General features: G+C 48.5%; 1 protein-coding gene across 1 annotated transcript in view; it reads right to left on the minus strand.

Moving 5' to 3' along the window:
• The window catches only part of GDPD4 (glycerophosphodiester phosphodiesterase domain containing 4), a 93,632-nt gene extending 89,852 nt beyond the window's left edge, over positions 1–3,780 (minus strand). The window contains exon 1 of the mRNA XM_075337502.1: positions 3,691–3,780. The gene's annotated coding sequence lies outside the window, so the exon portion shown is untranslated. The remainder of the gene's footprint in view (positions 1–3,690) is intronic.
• Positions 3,781–19,809: the final 16,029 nt, after the last annotated feature.

Consider the following 19,809-nt stretch of genomic DNA (forward strand, 5'->3'; position numbering starts at 1 on the left):
CTCCTGTACAATGACTGATAACACCTCTAAATATAAGAGATAACACAGGTTCCACCATTCACAATAGATGTTACAGCTCACCTCCTCCTTCTGTACAATAACTGATAACAACTCTATATACAGGAGATAACACAGGCTCCACCATTCAGAATATGTGATGTCATAGCTCACCTCCTCCCTCTCCTTTATAATGACTAATAACACTTCTATATACAGTAGATAACACAGGATCTACCATTCACAATAGGTGATGTCTCAGCTCACCCTCTCCTCCTGTACAATGACTTATCACACCTATACAGGCGATAACACAAGATCTGCCATTCACAATAGGTGATGTCAAAGCTCACCTCCTTCTCCTGTACAGTGACTTATCACACCTCTATATACAGGCGATAACGCAGGATCCACCATTCATAAGAGATGATGTCACAGCTCACCTGCTCCCTCTGCTGTATAATGTCTGACACAACCTTCATATACAGTAGACAACACAGGATCCATCATTTACAACAACGATGTCACAGCTCACCACCTCCTCCTGTACAATGACTGAGAACACCTTTATGTACAGTAGATAAAACAGGATTCACTATTCAAAATAAGAAATGTCACAGCTCACCTTCTCCTGTGCAATGACTGATAACACCTCTAGATACAGTAGATAACACAGGATTCACCATTAACAATAGCTGATGTCACAGCTCACCTCCTCCTGTACAATGACCGATAACACTTCTATATACACCAGATAACACAGGCTCCACCATTCACAATAACCGATGTCACAGCTCACCTCCTCCCCCTCCTGTATAATGACTGAGAACACTTCTATGGCACTTTGGGCGACATCTGTGGCTGCAGTGTGTGGGGTATTTGTGGACGGCACTAGGGGGAATGTGACGGGCAGTCTAGAGAACATTTGGGGGCAGAATTCTGGGACCTTCTGAGGCTGAGGCAGCCATTGTTAGGGCCGAATGCCAGGGATATCTGGGCTAATAACGTCTCTTAAACAATGATGCCAGTCATTTCTTTCTTTCCGTCACTGTGGATAAATGATGGGAGGGGGGTTATCCTCAATGTCACAAGGGTGAAGATTATTCGTCAATGGTACAGAGGCGAGAGGCTAAATGATCCCCCCACCCACCCTAAATCAGAGGGTGACATCCCGCACGCTCCCTCATGTTAGGGGGTCTTCCAGAGTGACCGTGTCCCATTACGGAAGAATGGTCCCCAACCTTCAGCTAATAAGAGGAGGGGAAGTCAGATAAAAAGTATGCAATCTCCCTGCAGCGCCCCCACAGGGGAAATAAGGTATTACAAGGGTTCCATTAAAATCACTGAGCCGTCCATATAATGCTGCTCCCCACTGTACCCCCTGCGGAGTATATCCCGGGGGAAGGGGAGATGGTTATTTCCGTGCTGAATGTCTATATGGGCACCTGATGGGGCACCGGGGGAAGGGGTGATGTTTATTTCCATGCTGAATGTCTATATGGGCACCTGATTGGGCACCGAGGTAAGGGGTGATGTTTATTTCCATGCTAAATGTATATATGGGCAGCTGATGGGGCACCGGGGGAAGGGGTGATGTTTATTTCCATGCTGAATGTCTATATGGGCACCTGATGGGGCACCGGGGGAAGGGGTGATGTTTATTTCCATGCTGAATGTCTATATGGGCACCTGATGGGGCACCGGGGGAAGGGGTGGTTTATTTCCATGCTAAATGTCTATATGGGCAGCTGATTGGGCACCGGGGGAAGGGGTGATGTTTATTTCCATGCTGAATGTCTATATGGGCACCTGATGGGGCACCGGGGGAAGAGGTGATGTTTATTTTCATGCTGAATGTCTATATGGGCACCTGATGGGGCACCGGGGGAAGGAGTGATGTTTATTTCCATGCTGAATGTCTATATGGGCATCTGATGGGGCACCGGGGGAAGAGGTGATGTTTATTTCCATGCTGAATGTCTATATGGGCACCTGATGGGGCACCGGGGGAAGGAGTGATGTTTATTTCCATGCTGAATGTCTATATGGGCATCTGATGGGGCACCGGGGGAAGAGGTGATGTTTATTTCCATGCTGAATGTCTATATGGGCACCTGATGGGGCACCGGGGGAAGAGGTGATGTTTATTTCCATGCTGAATGTCTATATGGGCACCTGATGGGGCACCGGGGGAAGGAGTGATGTTTATTTCCATGCTGAATGTCTATATGGGCACCTGATGGGGCACCGGGGGAAGGGGTGATGTTTATTTCCATGCTGAATGTCTATATGGGCATCTGATGGGGCACCGGGGGAAGGACTGATGTTTATTTCCATGCTGAATGTCTATATGGGCATCTGATGGGGCACCGGGGGAAGGAGTGATGTTTATTTCCATGCTGAATGTCTATATGGGCACCTGATGGGGCACCGGGGGAAGGGGTGATGTTTATTTCCATGCTGAATGTCTATATGGGCATCTGATGGGGCACCGGGGGAAGGAGTGATGTTTATTTCCATGCTGAATGTCTATATGGGCATCTGATGGGGCACCGGGGGAAGGAGTGATGTTTATTTCCATGCTGAATGTCTATATGGCACCTGATGGGGCACCGGGGGAAGGAGTGATGTTTATTTCCATGCTGAATGTCTATATGGGCATCTGATGGGGCACCGGGGGAAGGGGTGATGTTTATTTCCATGCTGAATGTCTATATGGGCACCTGATGGGGCACCGGGGGAAGAGGTGATGTTTATTTCCATGCTGAATGTCTATATGGGCACCTGATGGGGCACCGGGGGAAGGGGTGATGTTTATTTCCATGCTGAATGTCTATATGGGCACCTGATGGGGCACCGGGGGAAGGGGTGATGTTTATTTCCATGCTGAATGTCTATATGGGCATCTGATGGGGCACCGGGGGAAGGGGTGATGTTTATTTCCATGCTGAATGTCTATATGGGCATCTGATGGGGCACCGGGGGAAGGGGTGATGTTTATTTCCATGCTGAATGTCTATATGGGCATCTGATGGGGCACCGGGGGAAGGGGTGATGTTTATTTCCATGCTGAATGTCTATATGGGCATCTGATGGGGCACCGGGGGAAGGGGTGATGTTTATTTCCATGCTGAATGTCTATATGGGCACCTGATGGGGCACCGGGGGAAGGGGTGATGTTTATTTCCATGCTGAATGTCTATATGGGCACCTGATGGGACATGTATACTGTATACCGTATACATATGTATACCCTCTGTACCGCAGCCGCATCCAAATAGCCCGATCATTTACGGACCTATGAAAAACCCTTATAAATACCCTCGAATGACGAAGGAAATCAATCTCAAGTACCCAAATTTCGACCACGCTCATGGACCGCTATATGACGCCAGTGCCAACCCCGCACTTCCATACTGTGCTTCCAGAGCACCGCCACGCGGGGGCGTCGTGTTTCCCCAAAGTGTAGGTTTACCCCATCAATTGCATTTTTTGGGAAGTGCTGGACCACTAAAGGGTTAACGATGAAAGGTGGATGCACAGGCAGCGACAACAAAAGAACCTCCAAGGCAGCGCAGAACAAAGAGGGTCTCTGCATTCCCTGTGCACAGGAGCCCCCAGACCCCCCAATAAGAAGACCACCCCCCTGCAGCAGTCTGCAGCTGGGGGGACAATGCTATGCATGCTCCTGACCTGCGCCCTGGTGCTGCTGACAATCCTCCTGGCACTGGCAATCCTCTGTGTGCTGGAGCCTGAGTGACTGCTGTACTGTAATACTGGAGTGTAATATACAACAACACTGCTGCTGGTCCAGCCCATGGAGGAGGTGCCACACGCCTGCTGCTCGCAGGAGAAGGGCTCTGCTCCTGGGCACAATGCCCCCAGCCTGGCAGGGGACACACAATCCACAGGCACCAACTTATTTATACACCACGGCCGTCACCAAAAAAAGAGGGGTATTTATATCATGTCTGATATTAGGAAAGATGGACGTCTGCTGCTGCGGAACATCTTTTGTGAGCGTCGACCACCTACCCACCATACGTAAAGTCGCCATTGATATAGGTGTCATTTTACCAATACGCTATGGATCATCCTTTTACATCAAACAGCAATTTTTTAATTCTACCTCAGTCATAACACTAAAGAATCATGTGGCGCGGGGACTGAAGCACCCGAAATACTCAAAAGGGTTCTCACACGATCGAGTATTTCGGGTGCTTCAGTCCCCGCGTCGCATAATTCCCAACTGTTAGATAGCCAATCAACATGCGGGGATTGCCTACCACAAATGGTAATGCCGTAACCATCTTGGCTACTGGTATTACAGGCGGTTAACGTACTCGTCACCGGGCTGTTTCGGGTCGGGTCAGGCGTTGTCACAGGGTGGTCTTGCCCGGTTCTGTCGCCCCGAGGCGTACAGTAAATGGTGGGGGAAGCGGGGTGTTGGGGAAAGTTTGTGGTGACGCCACCTGTGGACTGCGGCCAGTAGTAGTCGCAGCTACAAAATTCCGCGCCCGGACAGGTGTTAAGGCAGCCGGAATGGTGTCGCTCCCTACAGGCGGAGTGGGCCCTGGGTGGATGAAGAGGGATTTAACGGCCGTTGGTGCCTAAGCGCTGGGTGGTGGCCCCGGTAAGGTCTCTGTGGGTTCAGGGTGTAGTTTACTCACAACTTCAGCTGCCAGCCCGGTCACACTGGTCACTGCCATGATGGGTTCAGGTCGATCCCAGATCCGGTAAGGGGTCACCACTGGTGTTTTTGGTGGGAAGGAGAGAGAGTCCTATTTCTAGGGTGTCCTCCAGTTAGGTACCCCGGCTGAGCTCCCGCTCCAAACCCCGGGCCTAGAAAAGTCCACGTTTTCCAGAGATGTCTTGCCAGAACTATGGTCCTGACGGGTCTGCTCTTGATGTGAGTGTGTTGCGCCTATTTGTACCCCAAGTGGAACCCGTCCCTCAGGTGGCTGGCTTCAGTGACCGGGGAAGTCCCATGATCGTGATGGCCACCCCCTACCTACCCTGAGCCATCCCACCCCGTGTGAAGGCTCCTAAGCTATATGTAGTGTGTGAATGTGGAACACCGGTGATTAACCCCCCCTTACCTGAGATGAATACCGCACCTTAATTGAGGTGCAGTACCCTGTGGCAACCAGAGCCTCAGGGGATCTACAGCATTACTGTGATTGGCCAGCCACATCGTGTCATCGGGTCTTATATGAGACCCGGGGGTGCAATGCTCTGCACACTGTCCTCTGAAAGCAGGGAGATCTTAGATTAGAGCAGGGTTTGTACACTTGCCCCCCTTAGTGCCTTTCATTTGGCACTAAATAGTATTTTTAGCCTTAATTAACTTAATCATTTTGATAACCAGCCAAGGTAAAGCAGACAGCTGGGGGCTGATATTATCAGGCTGGGAAGGTAGATGGTTAATTGGCCCTTCCCAGCCTAAAAATTGCAGCCTGCAGCCGCCTCAGACGTGACGTGTCACATTAAACACCTCTCCAGTATTAAACCCTGGACTTCATGCCAGCTGACATTGCACAGCTGACATCAACCCCACCAAAAATATTACCCCGATTGCCCCCTCACCAGGGCATTTGGGAACAGCCGCAGCAAAGCGCTAAAATTGGGGTAGCTAATAGATGCGCCACCCCTGGGGGCAGCTGTAAGCTGCTATTTTAAGCTGGGCCTCCCCAGCCTGATAATATCAGCCCCCAGCTGTCATCTTTACCTTGGCTGGTTATCAAAAATAGGGGGATCCCACATCATTTTTAAAAATTATTTACTTCCCAGCAGCGACCTAGAAGTCAGAGATATGTCCAGGTGTCTTCTCCATGCTGTTTACTTTCATTTGAGGGCTGTTTCCATCCATCTCAGTGATTTTTGATCCCCTCAGCCCACCAGGGCTGGTAGGGTCTGCTGGAAAAATGCTGGAGTTTCCCATTGTCTTCCATTATACTTGTTACTCGAGATGAGCCCATCCGAGCGTCCGACCGGCTTGATTCGAATAATGAGCACTCGAGCAGTTTAGTGCTCGCTCATCCCTATACTACCTCTCTGCATAAATAAAATAACAATGTCACAAATATAGCTATCAGAGAAAAAGTGCCCACTCCCACACTGCCCATGAACCGGTTTCCTTTGTAGGGCGAAAACACAGTAATTTTTCCACTGCGTGATTGAGGCTTTCCACAGGTGAGTGTTAACGTGCGCCATCTGCTTGAAACACAGTTCTTTTCCCACAATTTTGAAGAGGTGCTAACAATTTTGTTCTGCCCATTTATACGTTTTGTGTGAAACTTTATTCATTTTGCCTTTTTTTCTCTTTTTTTGTGTTGTTCCAATACACGGAGAGGAAATAATTGCACTAATTTTCAAGGGTGCCAATGTGATGCCCGTGGCCTCTCAGGTCGTCACAGGGTATTGTGCAATCTGCCCTCCCGTGCAGTATCCACCTCCTCCTTGGTTCTGGGTCCCCAACTACATGGTGTTGCCTACATCAGCTAATCAAAACCCTAGGTACACTCTGCACCACACCCACCAGACACACCAATGGACGGACTGAGTGGAATAGGGTTACCCAATTGGGGGGTTAGTTAGGGGAGGTCAGGAGTGTCAGGAGTAGGAAGCTGAGCTTGAGAGGTGAAGGAGAGAGGAGGTCAGGAGCTGGGCTCCTAGAAGCTATCTAGGCGGCAGACGGTGGTCTGGGCCTAGAGGAGCTGGACCCCTGGTCGCAGGGGATCGTGGCAAGGGGCACGGAACTGTCGAGGAGGACAGCCTTGCACCATCACCGGGCTGGGACCAGGGCACGACGGGGTACATGGACCCTAGGTCAGGGAGTAGCGACAAGAATGGAGCCTTCAAGATCCGCTCTCCACTCGCTCCAAAATCGGGGTACTAGCGCAACGAGGGGGATAGGACTTTCCACTCAAACAGTCCAAAAATCCCAAGTGTGAACCCTGAGAGCAAGCTCCCACACTTAGCCATAGTGGGGAGCAGGACCCGACTAGTTCTATACTACCGGGACCAACAGAAAAGTGTACTTAGTGCCAGGAGGCAGGTCACGGATCACCAGGCAGCACCACTGGGGCCGGGACCCGAACTAGGTCCCCTCAGCGGCAGTAGTGTCCAGAACTTTGGTTTACCCAGTTGTCGGTGTCAGCTAAATGGACTGAGTGAGTGCGCAAGTGACCCCATTCGCACCCAACAGCACTTCTCCCTCACCATCACCGAGTCCCGAGGCATCCCCCCTACCCGTGAACACCTGGCTGTCCCATTCCATCACCCCCGGGTACTCCCAACTGCAGCGGTGGTACTCCAAATTACCATATACCATGGGTGGCGTCACGAACTCTAACACAATCCCCTGTAAATACCCCCTTCATTTGAGTGGCCGCACGACCCCCGGGTCCGGACACCCCTCGAGCCACCGCGGACCCGGATCCGAGCAGCCCGGATGCTGGCACGGGGGTGGCACACCAATACTTTTGTTCATCACTGTATACAATCAAAGACCAGAATGGGTGATAAGTTTATGACCGCCAAGTGTCCAGCAGTGGGGCTAATGTCAGCTGTGTAAATGACTTGGTAGTGGTCACCGGGCCACCTGATCTATTAGTGGCATGGTTGCACATGCTCCCTCTGTCTGTTCTGTTGCCCTACTTCCTGTTCATCTGTTTAAAAGCCCGCCCCTAAGCTTAGTCTAGTTGCTTGAGTATACTGCTTTCTGTCTACTCCTGCCCCGCTGCTCTCGTTTCCTGGTTGCTATTTTGGATCTCGGTGAATCACCTGACACCGGCCCTGGACTCCACCTGGTCTCATCGAGCTGTGCCCTCGCTGATCCCGGACTCTGTCTGCCGTCTCCAGTTGGCGTTTGTGCCCGGTCCCTTCCGGTACATATCCACCCTAGGACCCGTGTTCCACATCCAGTACGGACATTTTTGGACGATAACCTGTTGCCCTTTCGTGTCCCGGCTGCAGCGCATTTAGGCCTTTGGGGTGATCGCCAGACAGCCCCTGTATAGGGATTCGCTCCTGGTGGCCTCCCTGGGGGAGTCCGGTGCGCGGTCCCGGGAATTCCCCTTTGCTCCGAACCTGGCAGGTATATACCGTGTTTATGTTCTATTCTGTGTACATATTGTTGGTTGCATATTATAAAACTTCTTTGCACCAAGAACCTGTCTCTGGTTGTCATTGCCCTAACGCAATCGAAATCCTCAGTTCATACAATAGTATTACACCCTCCCACTCTGAGGGGACACTGAGGACCCTGTTCTCAGCTTTCAGATTTGAAGGCACCTTCTCCCAACAGCAATGTTTAGATCTCTACACAGGTATCAATGGGATTCAGATCTGGTCTCATTGCTGCCACTTCAGAACTCTCCAGTGCTTTGTTTACATCCACTTCTGGGGCTTCTTGAAGTTTTTGGGGTCATTGTCCTGCTGGAAGACCCCTGCCTGACCTACGACACAAACCCAGCATCTGACAATGGGCACTACATTGCCACCCAAAACCTTTGGTAATCTTCAGATTTCATGATGTCTTGCGCACAGTAACGACACCCAGAGGCAGCAAAACAACCACAAACCATCTTTGAGCCTCCATCATATGTGACTGTAGGTACTGTGCTCTTTTCATTGTATGCCTCATTCCGTTTTCAGTAAAGAAGAGAATGATGTGCTTTATCAAAAAGCTCTATCTTGGTTTCATCTGTTCACAAGACGCTTTTCCGAAAGGATTTTGGTAACTCACGTACAATTTGGCAAACTGCAGTCTATCTTTTTTATGTCTTTGTGTCAGCAGTGGGGTCCTCCTGGGTCTCATGCATAGCGTTTCAGTTTATTCAAATGTGGACAGAAAGTTCACGCTGACACCGATGACCCCTAAGCCTGCAGGATAGTTTGAGTTTCTTGGACCTTGATTGTGGTGGCTTATCCACTATCCAGACTATCCTGCGTTGCAACCTTTCATCAATTTTGTTTCTCCATGTCCAGGGGGATTAGCTATAGTGCCATGGGTTGTAAACTTCTTGATTATAATGCGCACCATGGACAAAGGAACATCAAGAGCTTTGGAGATGGACTTGTAACCATGACATTGTTTATGTTTTTCACAGTTCTCTTCTCTTTCTGTTCTCCATGTTTAGTGTGGCTCACACAGACACACAATGCAAAGACTGACAACTTCTCCCCTTTTTGTCTGGATTCAGGTGTGATTTCCATATTGCCCACACCTGTTACTTGCCACAGATGAGTTTAAAAGAGCATCACGTGCTTGAAACAAAATTGTTTGCTCAGAAATTTTGGAAAGCTGACAACAATTTTGTCTCCTTTCTGTTTCCTTTTGTGTCGTTCCAAAACATACGCACAAAGGAAATAAACGTGTATGACAAAACATGGATAAGTGCTATCATTTTCTTGGATAAACACTTCATTTTCTAGAACAATTTCAAGGGTGTCAACACTTTCGGCCATGACTGTATGTTACAAGGTTGATGAGTAGTAATGATTTATGGAGGGGGGAGGAGGATGAAATGACGGTTACTGTTTTTTTGGAATGTAGCCTTCCAGTCAAGAAAGAGGAAGAAATCTTAAGAGGTACATTAGAAGATGTGTATTTTACTGAGAACTGCTAATTGCTCAATTGTGGGAAAATCTTAGCTTTTTTGCTGGACTTTTTAAAAACCACAGAAAAAAGGTGCACTTTTGTGTGCACAGTCTTGGCTAAGAAAGCATCATGGGCGGCTTCTACTGAGCGAGTGCCGCAGGTCTTCACCCCAAATGTGAGTCTTCCAGCAAGCCGCTATTTTATAATAACATGATTGCCCCAGGTCAACAGTGAATAAGGTCAGACAATGGCCCCCTGATTGCATCCCCTGTGAGTGATATTATCGAGAAGTGGAAGGAGCCGCAGCAACTCAGCCACGAAGTGGAGACCCTGTATTGTAACAGAGCGGGGGGCCGAGTGATGAGGAGCAAAGGGAAGAAAAGTCACCAACATTCTGCTGACCCATTAACTGCAGAATCCGGACCTCCTCTGGTAACATCAGCACAAACACTGCGCCTACCGGGAGCTTCATGGCCGAGTAGCTGCAGCAGCCGTACATCACCAAGGACAATGCCGAGCCATATATTACCAAGCACAATGCCGAGCCGTACATCACCAAGCACAATGCTGAGCCATACATCACCAAGCACAATGCTGAGCCATACATCACCAAGCACAATGCCGAGCCGTACATCACCAAGCACAATGCCGAGCCATACATCACCAAGCACAATGCCGAGACATACATCACCAAGCACAATGCCGAGCCATACATCACCAAGCACAATGCCGAGCCATACATCACCAAGCACAATGCCGAGCCGTACATCACCAAGCACAATGCCGAGACATACATCACCAAGCACAATGCCGAGCCATACATCACCAAGCACAATGCCGAGCCGTACATCACCAAGCACAATGCCGAGACATACATCACCAAGCACAATGCCGAGCCGCACATCACCAAGCACAATGCCAAGCCATACATCACCAAGCACAATGCCGAGCCGTACATCACCAAGCACAATGCCGAGACATACATCACCAAGCACAATGCCGAGCCGCACATCACCAAGCACAATGCCGAGCCATACATCACCAAGCACAATGCCGAGCCATACATCACCAAGCACAATGCCGAGCCGTACATCACCAAGCACAATGCCGAGACATACATCACCAAGCACAATGCCGAGCCATACATCACCAAGCACAATGCCGAGCCATACATCACCAAGCACAATGCCGAGCCATACATCACCAAGCACAATGCTGAGCCGTACATCACCAAGCACAATGCTGAGCCGTACATCACCAAGCACAATGCCGGGCCGTACATCACCAAGCACAATGCTGAGCTGTACATCACCAAGCACAATGCCCAGCCGTACATCACCAAGCACAATGCCGAGCCGTACATCACCAAGCACAATGCCGAGACATACATCACCAAGCACAATGCCGAGCCGCACATCACCAAGCACAATGCCGAGCCATACATCACCAAGCACAATGCCGAGCCATACATCACCAAGCACAATGCCGAGCCGTACATCACCAAGCACAATGCCGAGACATACATCACCAAGCACAATGCCGAGCCATACATCACCAAGCACAATGCCGAGCCATATATCACCAAGCACAATGCTGAGCCGTACATCATCAAGCACAATGCTGAGCCGTACATCACCAAGCACAATGCTGAGCCGTACATCACCAAGCACAATGCTGAGCCGTACATCACCAAGGACAATGCCGAGTCGTACATCACCAAGCACAATGCTGAGCTGTACATCACCAAGCACAATGCCCAGCCGTACATCACCAATCACAATGCTGAGCCGTACATCACCAAGGACAATGCCGAGCCGTATATCACCAAGCACAATGCCGAGCCATACATCACCAAGCACAATGCCGAGCCGTACATCACCAAGCACAATGCAGAGCCATAAATCACCAAGCACAATGCCGAGCCATACATCACCAAGCACAATGCCGAGCCGTATATCACCAAGCACAATGCCGAGCCGTACATCACCAAGCACAATGCCGAGCTGTACATCACCAAGCACAATGCCGAGCCGTACATCACCAAGCACAATGCTGAGCCATACATCACCAAGCACAATGCCGAGCCATACATCACCAAGCACAATGCCGAGCCGTACATCACCAAGCACAATACCGAGCCATACATCACCAAGCACAATGCCGAGCCGTATATCACCAAGCACAATACCGAGCCGTACATCACCAAACACAATGCTGAGCCATACATCACCAAGCACAATACCGAGCCGTACATCACCAAGCCCAATGCTGAGCCATACATCACCAAGCACAATGCTGAGCCATACATCACCAAGCACAATGCTGAGCCATACATCACCAAGCACAATGCCGAGCTGTACATCACCAAGCACAATGCCGAGCCGTACATCACCAAGCACAATGCCGAGCCGTACATCACCAAGCACAATGCCGAGCCGTACATCACCAAGCACAATGCCGAACCGTACATCACCAAGCACAATGCCGAACCGTACATCACCAAGCACAATGCCGAGCCATACATCACCAAGCACAATGCTGAGCCATACATCACCAAGCACAATGCCAAGCCGTACATCACCAAGCACAATGCTGAGCCGTACATCACCAAGCACAATGCCAAGCCGTACATCACCAAGCACAATGCTGAGCTGTACATCACCAAGCACAATGCTGAGCCGTACATCACCAAGCACAATGCTGAGCCATGGATGGAGCAGTGTAAAGCTGCCACCACTGAACTTTGGAGAAGGTGGGTTTTATTTATTTTTTTTTATTTTTTTTGTTTCCCTAAGAGAGTGATTGTTTGCTTGCTCTATATGCTGCAATATGATAGTACTGCAGTATATAGTGAAACTGCTGATATCAAAGCTGGTGATCATAAGGGGCCTTCCTGCAGCAGGAGAGGGTCTGTGGGTGTCAGAACATATACAGTCAGGGCCAGAAATATTTGGACAGTGACACAAGTTTTGTTATTTTAGCTGTTTACAAAAACATGTTCAGAAATACAATTCTATATATAATATGGGCTGAAAGTGCACACTCCCAGCTGCAATATGAGAGTTTTCACATCCAAATCGGAGAAAGGGTTTAGGAATCATAGCTCTGTAATGCATAGCCTCTTCTTTTTCAAGGGACCAAAAGTAATTGGACAAGGGACTCTAAGGGCTGCAATTAACTCTGAAGGCGTCTCCCTCGTTAACCTGTAATCAATGAAGTAGTTAAAAGGTCTGGGGTTGATTACAGGTGTGTGGTTTTGCATTTGGAAGCTGTTGCTGTTACCAGACAACATGCGGTCTAAGGAACTCTCAATTGAGGTGAAGCAGAACATCCTGAGGCTGAAAAAAAAGAAAAAATCCATCAGAGAGATAGCAGACATGCTTGGAGTAGCAAAATCAACAGTCGGGTACATTCTGAGAAAAAAGGAATTGACTGGTGAGCTTGGGAACTCAAAAAGGCCTGGGCGTCCACGGATGACAACAGTGGTGGCTGATCGCCGCATACTTTCTTTGGTGAAGAAGAACCCGTTCACAACATCAACTGAAGTCCAGAACACTCTCAGTGAAGTAGGTGTATCTGTCTCTAAGTCAACAGTAAAGAGAAGACTCCATGAAAGTAAATACAAAGGGTTCACATCTAGATGCAAACCATTCATCAATTCCAAAAATAGACAGGCCAGAGTTAAATTTGCTGAAAAACACCTCATGAAGCCAGCTCAGTTCTGGAAAAGTATTCTATGGACAGATGAGACCAAGATCAACCTGTACCAGAATGATGGGAAGAAAAAAGTTTGGAGAAGAAAGGGAAAGGCACATGATCCAAGGCACACCACATCCTCTGTAAAACATGGTGGAGGCAACGTGATGGCATGGGCATGCATGGCTTTCAATGGCACTGGGTCACTTGTGTTTATTGATGACATAACAGCAGACAAGAGTAGCCGGATGAATTCTGAAGTGTACCGGGATATACTTTCAGCCCAGATTCAGCCAAATGCCGCAAAGTTGATTGGACGGCGCTTCATAGTACAGATGGACAATGACCCCAAGCATACAGCCAAAGCTACCCAGGAGTTCATGAGTGCAAAAAAGTGGAACATTCTGCAATGGCCAAGTCAATCACCAGATCTTAACCCAATTGAGCATGCATTTCACTTGCTCAAATCCAGACTTAAGACGGAAAGACCCACAAACAAGCAAGACTTGAAGGCTGCGGCTGTAAAGGCCTGGCAAAGCATTAAGAAGGAGGAAACCCAGCGTTTGGTGATGTCCATGGGTTCCAGACTTAAGGCAGTGATTGCCTCCAAAGGATTCGCAACAAAATATTGAAAATAAAAATATTTTGTTTGGGTTTGGTTTATTTGTCCAATTACTTTTGACCTCCTAAAATGTGGAGTGTTTGTAAAGAAATGTGACAATTCCTACAATTTCTATCAGATATTTTTGTTCAAACCTTCAAATTAAACGTCACAATCTGCACTTGAATTCTGTTGTAGAGGTTTCATTTCAAATCCAATGTGGTGGCATGCAGAGCCCAACTCGCCAAAATTGTGTCACTGTCCAAATATTTCTGGACCTAACTGTATGCCACACAATTGCATCCATTAAATGCTGCTGTCAGAGACCAGCTCCTGACATAGGACTCACACCAGTATGTCTTATATCAGGCTGAGGCGCAATACTACTTACAATCTATTGGACAGGTATAGCGCTGTTTTTGGAAAAAATCATCGAATGAATTTTTAATTCAGCACTATCTTTTTAAAAGAATGGCTTTGTAAGGATGCTTTATATTTCTCTTAATATATCAATATTGGAAATATGCACTGATGTTACTGATACATGAGCTCCGATATGATGATCTTTACGAAAACTTATTAGGATGGACACATTTGGTCGGGTACACTGTCACAATTACAGAAATACACCTGACTGGTATCTAATATTATACACTCGATGAAGCAAAATGCCCCGAGGACACAACTACCGTCTATGACATATAGACATAACAAGAATACCAGAGGACACTCCCGCCAGGTAGAACAGCACGTATCTCTGCTTCACTGAGAATTTAAAGGGGCTTTCCATTTTGGATTATACCTTTTAGAGAGATTCCCCAATAATAAGCTGAACCCATAGTGTCCCGCTGCATAGATCAGCGGAAATCTGAAGAAAAATCTGGCAGGAGAGGACTCTTCTCATTTAAAGGGGCTCTGTCATTTACCATAGATATGTAAATTTCTTCCCTGGTGTAAATGCCGCTGTTCTCCTGAATCCAGCGCTGTTTTTCTTTTTTTCCTACACCTCTCTGATCCTGAGATACGGTCTCCTCTTCCTGGCATATAAATATAGTCTTCTTAGACAACTGGGAAGTATTTTGAATGGGTCACGCCCACTTGTATAAAACAACTAGAATTACTTACAGGGAATTTAGGGCCATATCTCAGGAACAGAGAGGCGCAGAAACATGAGAAAAACAAAGTCGAATTCAGGAGAACAGCGGCATTTACACCAGGGAAGAAAATATTTATGGGAAATGAAAGGATCTCTTTAAATGAATGGATCCTTAGTAAAAGAAGCTCTTAGAAGCCATTCTTCACTCTATTAGCCAAAAGATCCCGGTCTAGTAACTAAGACGCTCCTAATAAAGTACCGGAAAATACTGATGTTACAATGCGGCTGTAGTGACATCACTTAAAGGGAATTTCCACTTAGAAAAGAAGAAGTGGGAAAAATAATAAAACACTAAGTTATTCATTCTGTAAAGTTTTTAGAAACATTTTGGTCATCTTGGAGGTTATAACCTTTGTCTTTTTCTATGTTTTAGAACAGGAAGTGACAGAAAGTAACAGGAAGTAGCTAAATCATCACAATGACAACCTTTTTATGGGAACTGCAAACTTGCTGCAGCGCCCCTATAGGCGAATTAAAGCATTGCACATTTTTCATTAAAATGATTGGCTATTGGGCCTCCAGAGCAAGAGACCCTCTTTGTAGTCACTCTTTGCTTTAGTTGAGGATACTGTATAGAGGATAGGGGACCCTACCTGTAATAAATCATGCAGGTTTTCTAAATGAGGCTACCACATATCTTCAGCTTTGTCATAACAACTAAACTATAATTGGGGGCTCAACCCTTCATCTGTTGGAATCTAAAATAGTAAAAAATATACTTCTTGATTTTTTGGAGCCTAGAGCTGCTACTTTACCCTCATGCTTTACCCTGCAGCATTGCTTTTTCAGATTGGCTTCTTCTGCATAAGAACAAGCTCAGCAAGAAATCGGCACCTGGGGAGATGATTTATATTATAAAGGACTAGTGATGAGCGAGCATGCTTGTCACTACTCGGTACTCGCACGAGTATCACTGTACTCGGGCTGCTCGGCGGGGAACGAGTAATCTCGCGATACTCGTGCTTTACTCGTGGTCTTCATTTCTGCATGTTGGCGCTCTTTTGAGAGCCAGCCCTCATGCAGGGATTGGCTGGCAGACCACTGCAATGCCACAGCCCTGTTAGTTGTGGAATTGCAGTGATTGGCCGGCCTGCACAGCGTCACCGAGCCTTTATATAGGCCGGCGCGCTGTGCTCTGCTCACAGCTATTCTGACAGTGAGTGCAGGGAGAGTGTCGCTGATTCAGGGAAAGCTTTGCGGCCCTTTATAGCTTTTTCAGTTGCAGGGCTGCAAACAGTGTGACCAAAAGTCCTTCTCAGGACTATTCTAGTTGTATACAGGCAGGCAGGGTATAGCCAGGTCGGCGTACAGTAGCAGAGTCCTTCTCAGGACTATTGTTGCTATATACAGGCAGGGTATAGCCAGGTCTGAATACAGGCTAGTGACCAAAAGAGTCCTTGTCAGGACTATTGTAGCAGTATACAGGCAGGCAGGCAGGCAGGGTAGTGGTGACCGTATACCAGCCTTCATATCTGGGGCTGGTGTACACAGTGTAAAACAGTCCAGATAGTGTCTGACTTGTCTGTACTGTAATTGTCGCTCCCCAAAAAAACCTGTTAGGTTATTATTGCGTCCGTGCTTGGTTTTTAAAACCGCACGTGTGTGCCTGTTGGTGGCAGCGTACAGGTGCACTGGTGTGCGTTTACCAAACTATTATATAACGCACAAGTGTAGTGTATAATACACGTCAGTCAGCAGTGGCTGATAGTGTCAGAGTTCTTAATTTTTGCTCCTAAAACCTGTGTTAGGTTATTATTGCGTCCGTGCTTGGTTTTTAAAACCGCACGTGTGTGCCTGTTGGTGGCAGCGTACAGGTGCACTGGTGTGCGTTTACCAAACTATTATATAACGCACAAGTGTAGTGTATAATACACGTCAGTCAGCAGTGGCTGATAGTGTCAGAGTTCTTAATTTTTGCTCCTAAAACCTGTGTTAGGTTATTATTGCGTCCGTGCTTGGTTTTTAAAACCGCACGTGTGTGCCTGTTGGTGGCAGCGTACAGGTGCACTGGTGTGCGTTTACCAAACTATTATATAACGCACAAGTGTAGTGTATAATACACGTCAGTCAGCAGTGGCTGATAGTGTCAGAGTTCTTAATTTTTGCTCCTAAAACCTGTGTTAGGTTATTATTGCGTCCGTGCTTGCATTTAAAAACCGCACGTGTGTGCCTGTCGGTGGCAGCGTACAGGTGCACTTGTGTGCAATTTCCAGAAACTTTGATATAACGCACAAGTAGTGAATATACACGTCAGCAGTGCACAGCATTGCAAAATGCGCAAGGGCATTGGCAAGGAACAAGGAAGTGGACGTGATGGTGGTGCAGGCAGAGGCCGAGGTCGTGGGCAAGCTCTAATTTCGCCACAACAAAGGGCCACATCTAGTCGCTCGCACGTCCTGTCCCAAATTCTTGGGGACCGCAGCAGTACACCGCTCTTGAACCAAGACCAGTGTCAACAGGTTGTTAGTTGGATAGCGGATAATGCTTCCAGTCAGATTGGCACCACCACAAACACTCTGTCTTCCACACGGTCAAGTGTCAGTAGCCGTGATACTGCACCGCACATTTCTGAACCTGATCCTCCTTCCTACCACCAGGCTGAGTACACGTCCTCCTCGGACATTAATGATCCCACACTTGGACACTCGGAAGAGCTGTTCACGTTTCCATTCACACATTCTGGCCTCTCGCCAGCTCATATTGAAGTGGGTCATGAGGAGATCGTCTGTACAGATGGCCAAATATTTGAGCAGCCACGTTCTCACGAAGTTGGCAACGTGTCTCAACAAGTGGTGGACGATGATGAGACACAATTGTCAGCAAGTCAGGAGGAGGAGCAGGGTGCGGAAGAGGAAGACGACGTGGTGGATGATCCAGTAACTGACCCAACCTGGCAGGAGGATATGCAGAGCGAGGACAGCAGTGCACAGGGGGAGGGAGGCGTAGCATCACAACAGGCAGTAAGAAGCAGGGTGGTGGCCCCAGGCAGAAGTCAGGCAACCGTTCCCCGGAACAACACGACGACACAAGGTGCCTGTACAAATGTTAGGTCTTCACGAGTCTGGCAGTTTTTTAAGTTGGATCCAGATGATTCAAAAAAGGCCATTTGCAACACCTGCCGTGCCAGCATCAGCAGGGGTACCAAAACTAGCAGCCTGACCACCACCAGCATGATCAGGCACATGTCAGCCAAGCACCCGACTTTGTGGGAAGTACAACAGAGTCGAGGAGCAGTGCTTGCTGATGTCACTGCTACGTCTTCGCTGGTTGTGCATGCGAGCCAATCCTCTGTCCATGCTGCCTGCGAACAAGCCTCCTCCACTCCTGCACCTGCAGTTGCCTACGCAGAAAGAACACCATCATCAAGCACGTCCTTGTCCCAGCGCAGCGTTCAGTTATCCATTCAGCAAACCTTTGAACGCAGGCGCAAATACACTGCCAACACCCCACATGCCACAGTTCTAAATGCTAACATTTCGCGACTGCTTGCGCTGGAAATGTTGCCTTTTAGGCTGGTGGAGACAGAAGCATTCCGTGACCTGATGGCGGCAGCTGTCCCACGTTACTCGGTCCCCAGCCGCCACTATTTCTCCCGGTGTGCCGTCCCCGCGTTGCATAACCACGTGTCACAAAACATCACACGTGCCCTGAACAACGCTGTTTCACCCAAGGTCCACCTAACCACAGACACGTGGACAAGTGCTTGTGGGCAAGGCCGCTACATCTCGTTGACGGCACACTGGGTTAATATTGTGGAAGCTGGGACCCAGTCTGAGCGAGGGACGCAACACGTCCTTCCCACACCAAGGTTTGCAGGCCCTACCTCAGTCAGTGTTTCACCCACACTCTACAGCTCCGGAATGTCATGCTCTTCAGCCTCCTCCTCCTCCTGCGCATCCTCATCCACTGTGCCCTCCACACCAGTCACAAGCTGGAAGCACTGCAGCACTGCCTCGGCGAAGCGGCAACAGGCTGTGCTGAAGCTAATCTGCATAGGTGACAAACCCCACAATGCAGAAGAGCTGTGGACAGCTCTGAAACAGCAGGCAGATCACTGGCTCACACCTCTGAACCTAAAGCCAGGAAAGGTCGTTTGTGACAATGGCCGGAACCTGGTGGCGGCTTTGAGGCGAGGCCAGCTGACACATGTTCCATGCGTGGCCCATGTGCTCAACCTCGTGGTTCAGCGGTTTATAAAGTCATACCCAGAGCTGTCTGATCTGCTGGTAAAAGTTCGCCGCCTGTCTGCACATTTTCGAAAGTCACCTACTGCTTCAGCCGGCCTTGCCGGCTTTCAGCGCCGTTTGCATCTTCCGGCTCACAGACTGGTGTGTGATGTCCCCACGCGTTGGAATTCAACTCTGCACATGTTGGTCAGGATATGTGAGCAGAAGAGGGCAGTTGTTGAGTACCTGCATCACCTAAGCCGTCGGGAAATGGGTCAAACTCCACACATAACACCTGAGGAGTGGAGATGGATGTCAGACCTATGTACCATCCTCCAAAACTTTGAGGACTCCACCAAGATGGTGAGTGGTGATGACGCCATTATTAGCGTCACCATACCGCTACTCTGCCTTCTAAAACGGTCCCTGCTGAAAAACAAACATGATGCATTGCAGGCGGAGCGCGATGAGTTGCAGCAAGAAACAGTAGTGGGTGTGGGTGATAACACACAGCCCAGCCTCGTCTCATCACAACGTGCAGTGGAGGACTATGACGAGGAGGAGGATGAAGACATGGATCAACTCTCCG

Source organism: Anomaloglossus baeobatrachus, chromosome 2 (assembly GCF_048569485.1).
Source record: "Anomaloglossus baeobatrachus isolate aAnoBae1 chromosome 2, aAnoBae1.hap1, whole genome shotgun sequence".
Lineage (NCBI taxonomy): Eukaryota > Metazoa > Chordata > Amphibia > Anura > Aromobatidae > Anomaloglossus > Anomaloglossus baeobatrachus.